The sequence below is a fragment of the Canis aureus genome, chromosome 12 (genome assembly GCF_053574225.1).
Source record: "Canis aureus isolate CA01 chromosome 12, VMU_Caureus_v.1.0, whole genome shotgun sequence".
In the NCBI taxonomy this organism is placed as follows: domain Eukaryota; kingdom Metazoa; phylum Chordata; class Mammalia; order Carnivora; family Canidae; genus Canis; species Canis aureus.
In genome coordinates this window covers 26,632,581-26,648,566 of record NC_135622.1, presented here as the reverse complement: position 1 = coordinate 26,648,566, position 15,986 = coordinate 26,632,581, and the positions used below count along the sequence as shown (strand labels likewise).

The 15,986-nt window shown below is 45.1% G+C and overlaps 1 long non-coding RNA gene across 1 annotated transcript in view; it reads right to left on the bottom strand.

Moving 5' to 3' along the window:
• LOC144280809 (uncharacterized) overlaps positions 1-7,539 on the bottom strand; it is a 32,750-nt gene extending 25,211 nt beyond the window's left edge. The window contains exon 1 of the long non-coding RNA XR_013349219.1: positions 7,364-7,539. This is a non-coding gene — a long non-coding RNA (uncharacterized LOC144280809). The remainder of the gene's footprint in view (positions 1-7,363) is intronic.
• Positions 7,540-15,986: the final 8,447 nt, after the last annotated feature.

Below are 15,986 nucleotides of genomic sequence, written 5' to 3'. Positions count from 1 at the left end.
CTCATTGAAAAGGACAACATCAAAACCACACTGCACTTTGAATGGCTGGCACATACTAAACATCCAGTAAGTGTTCGCTATCATCCTCTCCTCCTTTCATTCAGCTCTGCTCCCTGCAACCCAGCCCTCCCCGCCTCCCCCTTCCCTTCTTTCTCCCATCCCCTGCCCTTCTCTCTTCACCTCCTGCCTCCTTAATTCTCCTCTCTTCTTTACTCCCCTTGCTCATTTACTCTTCAACCTCTGTTTTCTTATCTTTCTTGCTTTCTCTTTCCTCCCATCTCCCTTTCCAGCCCTTCTGCCAAAGAACTGGCGGAGCAAGCTTCCCCTGGCTGGGACTCCCTCACAAGAAGAAATGAAGCATTTCTAACCATCATGACATCCATGATGGTGAGCCAGCTGGACCGTCAAACAGCCCCCTGTCAAAAGATGGGGTCCTGGCCTGGATGATAAGCATCTGACTGCCAGTTCCAGCATCAGGGCAGTAACCTGGCTTTTCACAGCTCTGCTCAGAGGTGTGGGAAGTTGCCTCAAGTTTTTGGTATCTTTGAAAGACTGTTTCCCTAGCATGACACCAATTTGTAGATAGTCCCTCCTCCTCAAATTTATTTAAACATTTAAGAGATTTAGCACACTGTTATTACATAAGCAACAGTTGCTGTAAAAATTGCACACAAAATAAGCATGAGTCGTGAAGAGTTTTGTCCTCCTTCCTCCATCCTCCCATTCCTAGTTGGTGTGAGGCCTGCTTTTCTATATTCACATGGGTGTTGTGGCTTTGTTTTACTTGTATAAAAGGGCCTACGTGCGCCATAGTGTGCATGACTTTCTTTTTTCACATACAATATACAGTGGACCCCTGTCCAAGCCAGGACCTACAGATTATATTCTTTTCTACGGCTGCATAGTACCACAATTTAACCATTCTTCTCTCAAAGGACATTGAAATTCTTAACCTTTTATTTTATTTTATTTTTTTTAAGATTTTACTTATTTATTCAAGAGAAACACAGATAGAGGCAGAGACACAGGCAGAGGAAGAAGCAGGCTCCATTCAGGGAGCCCGATGTGGGACTCAATCCCAGGACTCCAGGATCACGCCCTGGGCTGAAGGCAGGCACCCAACCACTGAGCCACCCAAGCATCCTGAAATTCTTAACCTTTTACTCTTAACATTGATACCATAAATATCCTTTTATATATATTGTTAGGTACCATAGAAACATTCCTTCAGGAAGATTTCTAGAATTATCTTTCATGGGTCCATGAGCAGATCTCTTACAATTTGAGGTATTTTTAAATTGTAGCAAACTTGAAAAAAGGCAACTACTATACTTCTTGAAGGAGTGTGGAGAACATACCAGGCTAAGAGCCCTTGAAGGCAAAGGCCCTGGGGCAGAAGAGAGATAGACATGTTTCAGGAAGGAAGATGGGGTGATGGGGTTTAGTGAAGAAGGAGAGTGGCCTCAGCTGAGGTTAGTGAGATAAGCTTGATGGAATGAAAGAGGGCCATTGGGGGATTACATTTATTGTAAATGCTATTGAGAGCCATTGAGGAGTATTAAACCAGAGTGGCTCTATTGATGGAGATCTCTGATTACACAGTGCCTCAGGCACTCACCTTGAAGTCAAAGCCAATCTTCAAGTTTAGGTCATTCATAGACACAAAGACACACACACACAGACACACACACAAAGATATAAGGGACTACTTGGAGTGTTCCGGAAGTAACATGGTTGGTCCAAGGTCCCAATACTTTTCTACTAAATGACTCAGATGATGGCAGTAAAATTTTCTTCTGAGTTGAAGTCACGGGGCCACTAATCCTTTGAGGTTTCATGCTTTAACCAGGCAGAGGGCCTTAGGCTTTAGGATGGTTTGAAGGGAACATGGGGAGGAGGAGGGGAATTCCAGTGAATCAGGAAAGGGAAGAGAACCTGGAGTCTATTGAGTAGATCCTGTGCTTCATTGTGATAAGAAATCCTGGGGAAAAAAACTTTAAAACATGAATAGCTGTTTCAAGGCAGATGTCTTGAAAAGGGAGTTCCCAAGATTCTATGCTGTCCTGAAATCAGAGTATCTAGAGGGAGTGGCTTTCAGACTTCTTTGCTTATGTACCCTAGATAAAAGAATTTTGAAAAATTGTGTACTGTTATATACTTTTTACGTTGACATTAAACATATTTGTTTAGCTGAGAAAATGTGATTTCTGAATATATATATACATATATACACATACATGCGACTTAAAAATACAATTGTGTCATTTAACTTTATTTTAAATTTATCCCATGTAATCTACATTTCACAGTGACTTTCATATTGATTAGTTGTTTAAAAAAATGCATAAACTCTTTATGTAGAGTTTACATCCCACTTTTCTTCCCCGAAACTTGAGGTGTTTTTTTTTTTTTTTTTTTTTAAGATTTTATTTATTTATTTGAGAGAGAGTGCACAAGCATAGGGAGAGATGGAGGGAGAGGGAGAAGCAGACTCTCTGCTGAGCAGGAAGCCAGACATGGGGCTCAATCCCAGGACCCCAGGATCATGACCTGAGCCAAAGGCAGCCGCTTAACTAACTGAGCTACTCAGGTGCCCCTTAATTTAAGTTTTGCTTGAAACTCTTACTGACTGTTCACTTTCATACACCTGTGCAACAAACATATTTGTGTTACTTTTCTAATGTTCTATAACAATAAAGCTGTACAGTAAAATATGTGGTCATTTTCAATGCTTATTAAGACCAAATTGATCAGAACATCATTAAAGAATCCAAAATTTGATATTTATTAAATATAACAAACATTTATTAAAAATACGTATTCTTTTCTCTGCCAGGTAGTTCATTTTTCTATAGATGTGAAAGTTAATTTTATGTGTCAACTTAGCTAGTCTCTGGTGCCCACTTGCTTAGTCAAACACCAGGCTGAATATTGCTGTGAAGATCTTTTTAGATGTGATTAGCATTTGAATCAGGAGATTTGGTGTAAAGCAGATTACCCTCTACAGTGTGGATAGGTAGGCTTCCTCCAATCAATGGCCATAACAGCAAAGACAGTTTTCTCAAAGATGGAACTCTCAAGACTTAAATATGAAAATCCTACCTGAGCTTCCTCCCTGTTGCTGTGCAGAATTTGGACTTAAGCCCAGCAGCCTGTCCTACAGATATGGGGCTCATCAATCATCCCAATTGTGCGAGTCGATTCTTTAAATCTGTTTCTGTGTCTATGCATCTCCCTGTTATCTATCTATCCATCTAGCTATCTATCTACCTATATCTATCTCTTGTATCTGTAAGTTTTGATGGCAACTTGTTAATGAGACCAGGTTAAAAATTATTCTGATAAATTGGTAATGGTGCATTTTATAACTTTTTCTGGTACCTGTGGAGATAGTTCCAAATATATGTACAAAGTTTTACTTTTACAGACAAGTTTGGAATGTCTTACCTGGGTGTGATATACAGACAAAGAAATGGACATTTGAGAGTGATTGGTTTAGTAATTCATTTGATGGTTGAATATGATTGCATTTTATAATGGAATATTTGCAAATAGACTGATATAATGTCTGGGTTTTGCTTCAAAACAATGGGGATAAGGAAGTAGGTAAAGATACAGAGAGACATTCCACAAGTTGGAGTTTGTTGAGGCTGGATGATCATACATGAGGTTTCACTATATGATTTTTTTCTAATTCTTTTCTTTTTTTTTTTTTTAAGATTTTATATATTTATTCATGAGAGACACAGGGAGAGGGAGAAGCAGGCTCCACACAGGGAGGCTGATAGTGGGACTTGAACCTGGGACTCCAGATCACGTCTTGGGCTGAAGGCAGGCGCTAAACCGCTGAGCCACCCAGGCGTCCCTGATTTTTTTCTAATTCTAAGTACATTTGTAATTTCCCCCAAAAAAGTTAGGAAGAAGAGAAACAAACTGGTTATATTTATAATTATGTTGGTTGTGTGTGCTATTTTTTTAAAGATTTTATTTATTTGAGAGAGAGCATGAGGGAAGGAGCAGAAGGGGAGAGAGAGGGAAAAGTAGACACCTGGCTGAGCATGGAGCCCAAATTGGGGCTCGATCAGAGGACCCTGAGACCGTGACCTGAGCTGAAACCAAGAGTCCAACGCTTAACTGACTGGGCCCCCAGGTGCCCCTGTTTATAATTATGTTTTTTTAATTCTATTATCATTTTAGGGTTTTGTTTTTTCTTTTTTGTTTTTTTGTCTATAGTTGATCTACCATTGACTTGGTAGATCTCTGGTGCCTTTAGACAGATTTCCTAATAGTTTTTCAGTGGGAAGGCTGGTCTGCAATAACAGGAGCTGCTATTGATAGAATTATCCAGCTTTCTTTTTTTTTTTTTTTTATTTTTATGGTTTCTTAATCCTTTTTCATGTTTTCCGTGATCTCTTTAATATCTTTAAACATCTTAAATATATTTATGTTGGCTCTACAGCTTTATCTGTTGACTCTTGGTCTTAAAACCTTGTTTTGTCACGTGTATTTCAATTGTAAACTCATATTTGTTGGAAGGCTACCAGTAGGAACCTTCTGGACTTTCTAAAGGGGGTACATGCCTTCGGAAAGAATTTGCATTATTTTCTGGAGACAACTTGAAACACAGCCAGGTTTGGTCCATTTTATTTTATCTTTTAACTCATAATAGAAAATTTCAAACAGTTACAAAAGTAAGAAGAATAGTATAGCACTCCATGTATCTCTATCCCCCAGCTTTGAAAATTGTCAACTCACGGCCAGTCGAGTTTCATTGATAAACCTCCATCCACATCCCCCTCACATATCATTATGAGTAAATTCCAATATCATACAATTGTATCCATAAAAATTTCACTACATATCTCTAATACATAAGTATTTATCTTTTAAAAAAGATTTTACTTATTTAAGAAAGAGAGAAAGTGCGAGTAATGGGGAGGGACAGAGGGGGAAGCAGAGGGAGAAGCAGACACCCCGCTGAGCTGAGCAGAAGCCCCCGGAAGCAGGGCTCAATCCCAGGACCCTGAGATCATAACCTGAGCTGAAGGCAGATGCTTAACCCACTGAGCCACTCAGGTACGCCCATATCACTGAGGTATTCTTATATAAGTACTTTAAAAGACCAAAACCACTATACCAATATCACATGTAAAAAAAATTGAACAGTAATTCCTTAATATTCCATATTCAGGCAGTGTATAATTTCCAGTTGTACTATGAAAGTCATATTTTTGTCTGTATATTTATTTGAAATGTGATCTAAATACGGTCTTCACATTGTAGTTGGCTGATAATGCATATTAACTTCTTGACTTATGAGTTTTCCTTCCATCTTTTTTTTTCTTCTTGTAACCCATTCATTGAAAAAACTGGACTATTTGTCCAGTAGAGTGTCCCACAGTCTAGCATTTGCTGAATGCAACCTTCTGGTTGTATTTGACATGAGCTTTAAAAACCTAATTGGATTCAGGTTTGAGTCTTTTTTCTTTTTGCTATCTCATTTTAAAATGCTTCTCTTAAAAAAAAAATCAATTTTTTGACCATGCAAATGATGTAAAGACAAATCCATACCCATAGACACTCAGGCATTTGACAGTTTTCTAGGGAGACTCCCTTTACCCTCACCAAGAGCCAAACAGACTCTTCCACACTGCCTATTCCAGGTGCCAGAGGTTTTTCCCCCTAATTCCTCCTTTCCCTAAAATGTGGCCCTTTGTTGGGGCCCAGCTTTAAAAGGGGATCTCTGATCTCCCTCTGGGCTCTGGAGAGTCTTGGGCCAGTTTCCTGTGTGTGGTTTTCGAGCTAGATGCTTGGGGTGAGTAGATGCCTGGGGGCAGCTGAGAGCTTCCACTGGTGATTACTCTGCACTGCTTCTTCCTAGGATTTTTCCTTTTGCATTTGTTTTTCCTTTTTGCAATCTTGCCCATGCACTTTAAAATATGTAACTATTTTGTTTTTTTTGTTTTTATTTATTTATTTATTTATTTATGATAGTCACACAGAGAGAGAGAGAGAGGCAGAGACACAGGCAGAGGGAGAAGCAGGCTCCATGCACTGGGAGCCTGACGTGGGATTCGATCCCGGGTCTCCAGGATCACGCCCTGGGCCAAAGGCAGGTGCTAAACCGCTGCACCACCCAGGGATCCCAAAATATGTAACTATTTTGTAAAGGAGAATTTCAGTATATTTACTTTACTTCTGGAAACCCTGAACTCATACGTAAAAATCAAGTTTTATAACTAACTTGAACTATCCCTTAGCTACAGTTCTGAGCAGACGGAATGGGGTGTTTGATGGAGAGCTGCTCCCGGAAATGTTAAACCTGAGTCCTGACTGAGGAGTAAGAAGAGGCCTGGAGGTGTGTGGGGGAGGCAGGGGTTTGGAATCAGGGAGGAGTATGCCAATCGACGAAGAGCTGGCATGAAGTCTTTGTGGCACAGAAGGAATGAAAAACTGGAGGGATGGTGGAGGGCTCAGGATGAAGCAGAGGGAAAGCAGAGGGAAAGCAGAGGGAAAGACCTATTCCAAAGGGCCTCATCAGAGAGGCTAGGCTGGAGCAATAGATTTCCACCACAGCTGAACTCTTCACTGATATTTTACCACCAGGCCTCCCTTATCTTTATAAAGGTTACAGGATGTACAAAGGACTTTCCCCTCCTTTTCCACAGCAGAAGTGTCACTGTACCAGTCAGGAAATTGTGGCTGGAAAACCTAAACTATCCACAAGCTTCCGGACAAGCTCGAATTCATGCTCCAAGAATTGTTGTCCTGTGACTTTATGTAGAGCAAGTGGGCTGGTCTGGGTGGTCAACACCCTAGGATTTCTTTGCTCAAATGTCCCACCTTCCTTTTCTTATGTTGTTTGGGAGGCATTTTCCTTGTCAGGTAAATCCAGCACCAAAGTAACTAAGGGAGCTTGGGTGGCTTCCCCTTGGGGGGCAGCTGCCTGGGAAGCCAGCCAAGTTGCCTGTTGGTCTTCTGAGGGGAAGCCAGGGTACAGGTTGGGGCGAGGGGCTGAGGAGAGGTAGGGCTCAGCCCTCTTCACGCGTCTGCCAATAGCCTGTACACCCCTACCACCAGCAGTGTCTTTAGAGTTAAAAATACAAGTTGAACGATTCCATTCAGAATGATAGACTTGTTGGTTAGCAGACTTTGAAAGAACTTATTCGATGATGCCTGAATAATATTTCTCCCTTTTTAGAGAGTTTGTTTCCTAGGGCTGCCATAACAACATACCACAAACTCAGTACCTTAAAACAACAGAAATGTCTTCTCAAAGAGTTCTGGAGGTGGGAAGTCCAACATCTAGATGGTTGGCAGGGTCGATTCCTTTGAAGGGCTCTGATGAGAACCTGTCACATACCTCTCTATCTTCTGGTGTTGCCAGCTGTTCTTGGTGTCCCTTGGTCCATTAGTTATATCACTTAAATCTCACAAGGCATCTCCTTGGGTTTCTGTCCCCATCTGGCCATCTTCTTATAAGGATGTAAGTCACATTGGAGTAGGGACCCACCCTAATTCACTGTGATCTCATTTTAGCTTAAGGAATTCCATCTGCAGTTACTCTAGTTCCAAATAAAGTCACACTCTAAAGTATGGGGGAGGGGTGAGGACTTCAACTTATCTTTATTTAGGGGACACGATTCAATTCATGACATGGTCAGAAAATATAAATAAGAAATCTTATACGCCTGGATGGCTCAGCCTGCCTTCAGCCCTGGGCATGATCCCGCAGTCCCGGGATCCAGTCCCACATTGGGCTCCCCGCATGGAGCTTGCTTCCCCCTCTGCCTAAGGCTCTGCCTCTCTCTCTGTGTGTGTCTCTCATGAATAAATACAATCTAAAAAAAAAAAAAAAAGAAAGAAAGAAATCTGTAATGCCTGTTCACTCCTCTGCAAGCTGGCTAGATGTCAACTGCTGTTTGTAACTTCCATCGTGCTCTAGGCCTCCATGTCTGAGCATGTAACAGTTCAGTTCTTCAAAAGGGCAAAAAAAATTCTCCAAGTTTTCCTTATTATGGTCTCATGCAGGGGCCAACTCCATAGGGGTTCCGGCCTTTTGCTGAGGACCCTGCTTAGACACTAGGACTGGCTCAACCAGGTCTCTGCCAAGAAGATATGAAGTTACAAGGTGGGGAGGGGAAATATCAGAATCTTTTTGGAATTTATTTGGAGTATGATGTGGGATAGGGATGTGATTTTATTGTTCCTCTAATGAGCACGCAGTTTGCTCTGCTTTGAGGATACATATGTAATATGTTGGGAGTGCCTCCTCTTATTTCGTGTCTTTCCATCCAGAAATATCATGTGTCTCTAGTTCTTGAAGTGTGCTCCAGAAAGTGCTGGAGCTCTGTTCATCTACATCCTGCATGTTTATTATTTTGTTTACCTCTTGGTCTTTTGCTTGTTATTGCTCTTGTTGCCAAAAGGAGATTTTCCCCATTATATTTCCTAATTGCTTACTACTAGAACTAAAAGGGGGGGGGGGGGACCTGACTTTTCTCCCGTATATTTTGTGACAAGCCACTTTCCCGAAGCCTCACAAGCCCCAACAGTTTTTCAGACGATGCTTTCGGTGTAGACACCCGCGTCATCTGAAAATTGTGAGACTCTTCTCTGAATATGGTCTCTACACTCCTGCCTCAAGGTCTTTGATTTTGCTCTTAATTGTCTGACTTTCCATCATTCCTATTTCCGGAAAGCCTGCTCTTCATCAAGACCTAATTTCTCAAAAACAAAAACAAAAAAACCCCCCTAATTTCTCTGCGAAACTTCTTTCAACTTCCCTGGAAAAGTTAAAATCCCTCTCCCTGAACTTCTATGAAACCTTGTACAAGCCTTTATTATAATCATAGCAAACGGCATTATAATTATCTGCTTATAAAACTGCTTTCCCTCGGGACACTCAAAAAACAAACAAAAACAAAAACAAAAAAACAAGCAGGCACACATGTCTTCTCTAGGCTGAGTCGGGCTGGGAAAGCTCTGCTGGGTGCTAGGGAACGAGGCCCTCATCCGCCCAAGCATCCCCGCTTCTGCCCTTTGCGGCGTGATGCGGCGGGTCAGGGGCGCCGCGAAGACCCGGAGAAACAGAGCCAGGAGCCACGAGGCGGCGCGGGGGAAGCGGGACTCCGGGGGTGGGGGGGGGGGGCGCGGGGGTCGCGGCTCCTCGAGAAGAATCGTGCCACCTAGAGGCCCGACGGCGGACGTCCTGGCACCCCGCCCGGGGCTTGGATTCCAGTTCCTTCGGCCCCGCGGAGACCCTCCCGGGCGCTGCAGGGCGCAGACGTGGGTGCTCGGCGCGAGGCTGGCGGCCCCGCGAGCTGGAGCCGGGGAGGGCGCCCGGGGCTCCCCTGCCGCCGCGAGTGCCGCGCTCCGCCAGAACCGGGGGGCCTCCTCCCTGCAGAAAGGCCCAGCCCTGGGGACCCCGCCGGCCCGCGCCCTCGGATCCCCCCCGCCCCCCCAGGCCCCGCGGGAGCCGGGCTTGCCAGGCCCGGGAAACAAGGCGGCTTTAGTTTGCATAATGCCTTCGGACAAACGGCCCCAGAACGGGGCGGAGGAGGCGGCTGTCAGGCCAGGAATGCGCACACCTGTACCTGGGAAGGTTCCTTTGAATTCCTGCAGCTCCGCGGGCTCCCGGGGGCTTGGCCGCCGGCGGTGGGCGGGCGCTTGGCAGCCTGTGCCCCGGGGAGGAGCGCCCCACCCAGACCTCCTAGTGGAGCGGCCACCAGGGGAGAGACGGGGGCACGCCGCCCCGTTCTAGGGCTCCCCCAAAGCGCCTTCCGCTGGGCCCGCCCCCGCCCCCCACTCTCTCCTCCCTTCCTGCCACTCCCATCCCTCCCCCACCCCAGACCCCAGGGAAACAAAGCTTTACGGGGTTGGGTGACACACTTCCGCAGGGGCTTTCGGGCACGGAATGGATCACCGAGGGCACAGGGGGGCCCCTTTAGCCTGTCAGTCTGAGCCTTGCTCACATCCGATGCATGAGGAAACCAAAGCCCAGAGCAGTTGACTGCCCTTCCCGGTTCTCCAGCTGACCGGGGGCAGAGCTCCACTAGGCCTTGTTTACTGTTTATGACTTGTTCTGTCTGGATTATTTTATAACAGAGCCATGCTTGACCTCATCAGAGAAGTACTGCTCACGAATCCCTATTTTGGAAACTTCGCGTGAAAGGTCCTCTAATGTGATCAGAGGGAAGTAGGTGATGTGCTCTGAGGGCACCTGGCCTAGCGCTCAAGACGGCAGCGCCATCTGCACATTTTCCCCACCTCCTGCCTGGATCGGCTGCTGCTTCAGAGAGGGAGAGCCTGAGGGCTAGCCACGGGCCTGTCAAACCCAGGACAGGCCAGCCTTTAGCCAGGAGGTAGCCAAAGTTGGAGGGAGACATCAGTGTCCAGGCTGTAGGCCTGCTTGGTGCTTTCCTGTAGACCTACGGAGAAGATCCATCTGAAAAGTTTAGCCGAACCTCTCTGTGGAGTGAGGGCAAAGGGAGTTTTCTGGATTTTTTCTTTTGGATCAGGGCAAGCCGAGGAGAGAGGCTGGCACTTGGGGAGCGAGAGTTTTGGGCAGAGCCCCACGCAGTTCAAGAAAAACCCAAGAAGGGGAAAAACGAGGCAGGTCTGAGGGCCCCTTTGGCCCTGGGCTATGTGTCCAAGAGCAGGGAGGATGTGTCTCACCTCTGTGGGGGGCTTTCTGCAGCTGGAACAGACGGAGCCACAACGATGTTCAGGAACAAGGGCTGGTGCAGAAGGAGAGAGCAAATGAGGAGGATCAGTGAAGATAGACGGAAAGAGGGACAGAGGAGACAGTGGCCATGGACCCTCACCAGACTTCTCGTTAAAGGAGCATTTCTTTGAGCCAGAGAACTCTGTGCACGGTGTGGTGAGCTGGCTGGTGACGATGGAGTTGATCATGAGGGGTACCAGGAGAGGATCCCCAGCCCGGGTGGAGGGGAGGGCATAGACCTCCCTCTAGGTGTGTAGAAGGCTCTGTTCCAGCCCTCAGTTCCAGCCCTCAGGCCAGCACAGCCAGGGCATCTGGCCTAGTGCTCAAGGTGGCAGCGCCAGCCCCCCTATCAGAACTTACAGTCTGATAAGTGTAGTAAACAGCCGGGATAGGATATGATGGATGAGAGATTTCAGCTGGAAAGAGAGATCCTAGATTATTCTTCTCTCTGAAAGGCTTCTGAATGAATAGCAGTATGACAAACCACAAGAGCTCCAAGGATGCAAGGAAATCAGCAAAATGATCACTTTGGTTCCAGAACCAGAAACCTTTTCCTATGTGTTCTGGGCCCAGTTGGGTACTTGGTCAGGGGACAGCTCCCAGGCTTTGCTGATCTCTCGAGGAGCAGAGGCTTCACAGAAGGCCAGGGCTTGTAATCTGGAAATTGGGTCCAAAGCAAGTCATATACTCGAGTACGGTGGCAGGCTGAGTTTTCTAAAATTGACCACAACTGAGTTTTCAGTCTCACATGCCTTCTAGAATCTTGTATCTCTCCAATCAGGAGATGCTATTTCTCCTCCCCCTGAACAAGGGCAGGCCTTGTGACTATCTCATCTGATAGGCAGGAGGGATGATCCCTGATTTCCAAGGCTTAGTCATTAGAGGTGATACAGCTTCCACTTGACTTCCTCTCTTGGGACTTGGGAACCCTGAGCTGATATTTAAGAAAGTCAGTGATCTAGAGACCCCCCCTGGAAATTTCGACTGTATCTACCTGTACCTGTACCTCTACCTGTATCATCTATGTCTATATCAAGAGAGATGCTCATGGAGCCTCACATGTTCCAGTCCGTGGATGTTTGACTCTTCCCTGCCCAGGTACCAGCCAGGGAAGTGAGGGACCTTCCAGCTCCCACCCCTCGGCCACTCTAACTACTGCCAATGAAGCAGAGATGAGCTGTCCCTGCCCAGCCCTGCCCAGACTGCAGACTCATAAGCAAAATGTTATTTTAAGTCACCACGTTTTGAAGTGGCTTGTTGTACAGTATCAGATAACCGAAACACACTTGTTTCTTCAGCTCATTTAATGCTGTCAGTAACCAGGAGAATATCATTTCTAATTTATAGGCAAGAAAAAAACCAAGGCTCAGAACAGATTAGTCACAAGACGTTACGGACTGACTTGTGTCCTCCCAAAATTCATATGTTGAAGCTCTAACCCCCAGTGGGTGGTATTTGGAGTTGGGGCTTTGGGGAGATAATTAAGGGTAAATGAGGTCATAAGAATGGGGCCGTAATCTGTTAAGACTGGTGTCCTCTTAAAAAGAGGAAGAGACACCAGAAGAACTCTTGTCTCACTGCCCCTGTGTGCACACAGAGAAGAGGCCATGTGAAGACATGGTGGCGAGGTGGTCATCAGAAAACCAGGAAAAGAAGTTTTACCAGAAATGAACCCTGCTGGCACCTCGATCTTGGACTTTTGGACTTCTGCACTCCAGAATCGTGAGAAAATACATTTCTGTTGTTTAAGCCACTCAGTCTGTGGTATTTTGTTATGGCAGCTGACTAAGACACAGGAAAGCAGCACGGGCATGATTCATATTGCAATTCTCTGACTCCAAAATCTGCAGCACACTCACCCCACTGCCTAAATGTCGAAACAAGACTCTGTTCATGAATAATAGTGTTCCTTGTTCTAGACTCTCAAGTCAGGGTCATATTCTAAGAGACAGGCAGAACTAGAGCAGGATAACTTTTAAGTCAGGATTTGCCTGACCTGCTGCTACAGCTCAAATATTGGACCAGGCCTGGGTCAAGGGCCAGGACCTCCAGCAGGCACCTTCTAGAAACCGAGCAGGGCACTCAATTCTGACATAGACTAGGACAGGCTTGGGGTAGACCCTAAATGATATTAGGGTCGAGATTTCATACTAGATCAGGAAATGGGGACATAACCAGGATTTTTTCTTTTCCTTATTCCCTCTTTTTCAAAGTATTTGTTGAATGTCAGTGACTTGCCAGGTGCTATTCTAGGCATTGGGAATAGAGTAGCAAACAAGCCAGACAAGGTCCCTGATGGCATGGAATTTACATTCTCATAAATGTAGTAAACGGAAAAGTAAATGAGGAAACCCAGAAACAAAAAATTAGCTTCTAACTGTGATAAATGGTGTGAAAGAAATTAATGGCTGACCTGATAGAGAATGTTTTGATGGGTGGGAGGATCTGAGGGGTGAGATTTGAGCTGGAATGTAAATAAAGACCGAGAAATAGCCATCATGTAAAAAGTAACAGGTAAGTGTTCCAGACAGAGGGAAGTGCAGGTGCAAAGGCCCTGAGGTGGGACATAGCTAGGCCCACTGGAGAAATAGAAAGAGGGACTTGCTAAGATGATAGTGATGGTGTGAGGCACAGTATGAAGGAAAGTTGATGGGAGAGGCTAGACTTTACAGGCCTTATAGGCCACATCAAGAAGTTTGATTTTAATAAAGGTAGAATTTTGTCACCGTGGTGCTGAATAAGGGCAATAGATGCACAGACACTGTGGTTTGTGGAAAACATGCTCACCCTTCCTGTGAGGGTCTGGACAGGACCTGGTGATGAAGCCTTAGTCGTTTGCTGGCCCTGCCAGGACCCCCTCTCTCACTGCCAGGGACATGAGGAAGAAATGACCAACTTGCTTCCTTCCAAAATTGATTCTCAGGACCCAGGGACATCAGAGGACTGTGTGGCCACTGCTGGGAGTAGGGAATGACAGCCCAGGAAGAGATTAAGGCAACCACAGTGCTGGTACTCATTTCCTATTGCTGTAATACAACAAGCTTGGTACCTTATAATGATACAAATTTATCATCTTACAGTTCTGGAGGTCAGAAGTCAGATGTGGATCTGGTTGGGTAAGATTAAGATGTTGCAAGGCTAAACTCCCTTCTAGAGGCTCCATAGGAGGATTCATTTCCTTGACTTTTCCAACTTCTAGAGGCTGCCTACATTCCTTGGCTCATGCCCCCCTCCCCCATCTTCAGAGCCAACAATGGCAGGTTGAGTCTTTCTCACCCTGCCAGCTCTCTGGTTTTGCTGTCATAACATCTCCCTCTGACCACAGCTAGGAAAGATTCTTCACTTCTAAGGGCCCATGTCTTAGTTAGGGCTGCTGCAATAAATTACCACAGACTGAGGGTCTTCTAAAGAACAGAAATTTATTTCTCCCAGTTCTGGGGGCTAGAGGTCAGATCAGGGCACCAGTATGGCTGTGTTCTGGTGAGGGCCCTCTTCCTGGTCAAAGACTTCTCCTTGTGTCCTCAGGTGGCAGAAAAGATCTCTTTTGTCAGGTGACTAATCTCACTCACAAGGGCTGTGCCTTATGACCTCATCACCCCAAAGACCCCACTCCTAATACCCTCCTCTGGGGAGTTAGGTTTCAACACATGAATTTTGGAGGGATACAAACATTCAGATCATAGCATCTTAACTGAACAATCCAGTGTAATCTCTCCATCTCAAGATCCTTAACTTAATCATATCTGTAAAGTCCTTTTTGTCATATAAAGTAACAAACTTACAGGTCCCAAAGATCAAAATGCAGACATCTTTCTGGATCCCTCTTCTGCCTACCACAATGTTAGTTAAGGGCCAAAAGAAGGATAAAAGTGGTTAAGCCTGGGGTTCCTCAGGTGGGCACATCCAGATATTCTATTTGATAAATCTTGGTGAGCTTTTTGTCTGAAGTTTTATGCTTGTTCAGGGATACAGATATGAACGCTAAAAACAATCATTTATTGGGAACCCATCACGTACCTGCTGCCGTCCTATAACTATTATACTTACTACTTGTAATAAGAGTTTGCATTTGCTACATGTCATGCATTATGAGAAATGCTTTGCATATGTGATAAGAATGAAAAGTATTTAATACTTGCAGAACTAGCTTTATGGTGCCTCACTTCAGAAACCCCAGCATCAGCTGGCCGGTGCTCCCTCTGAAGGGTCTAGTTCTCCGGCTCACAAAGACCCTCCTCAGAGCTCAGAGACACCAGTACTGGTTAAGAATGCCTTCTTAAGATTTTGAGGTTCAGCTCCTTAGTGCCCCTCTTCTTCTAGATTTCTAGGCATTAATATTTTTAACCTCTTTCCTCTGTTCTTTCAGGCCTGGGAATGATAGAAGCTTCCTGTAATTCTTATCCTCATGATGTCTTAAGGGTCAGGATTTACTCTTTCATTCCCCTAGTTAACAAATGTATACCTAGGTAACATTTTTAAATACTCTATTTCCTCCATTTAAATAATGGTACCATTTCTGTCATCTGTACGATTCCTGACTAATATAGAAATTGGGTCTGGATATCAGGAGGTAGAAATAAGGGGGGGGGGCGCATTCACGATTATATCTAATACCTCACTTGCAGAATTTTTGCTTCACATCTCCACCATTTTGAGCTCTGTTGATTTTAAGGTCTTAATTCCCAAGGTGGGGAAAACACTTCCACCAAAGGACACATTAGCAATTCCATTGAACTAGTAAATGAAACTGCCATCTGGCCATTTTGGTCCTCTCATGACAAAGACTTAGCAGAAAAGGAAAAGTGTTACTATTTTTTGTGGAGAGAGGGTGATTGATCTCAATACCAAAAAGGAATGGAGTTGCTGCTGCACCACAGGGGCATGCAGGACATATCTGGAACCTAAAAGAGTCCCTGGGAGGTCTCTTCACTTCTACTTGCAATGGTAAAAGTCAATGAAAATGTCAATAACCTACAAAAATGGTAAGGACATTGGGACACCTGGGTGGCTCAGCAGTTGGGCGCCTGCCTTTAGCCCAGGGTGTGATCCTGGGGACCAAGGATTGAGTCCCACGTCAGGCTCCCTGCATGGAGCCTGCTTCTCCCTCTGCCTGGGTCTGTGTCTCTGCCTCTCTGTGTGTCTCTCATTAATAAATACATTCTTAAAAAAAAAAATGGTAAGGACATTGAAGATTCAGACCTTCTGAGAATGAACATTTGTGTCACTTGGCCAAGTAAAAGGAAACTTAGAAAGGGTTGTA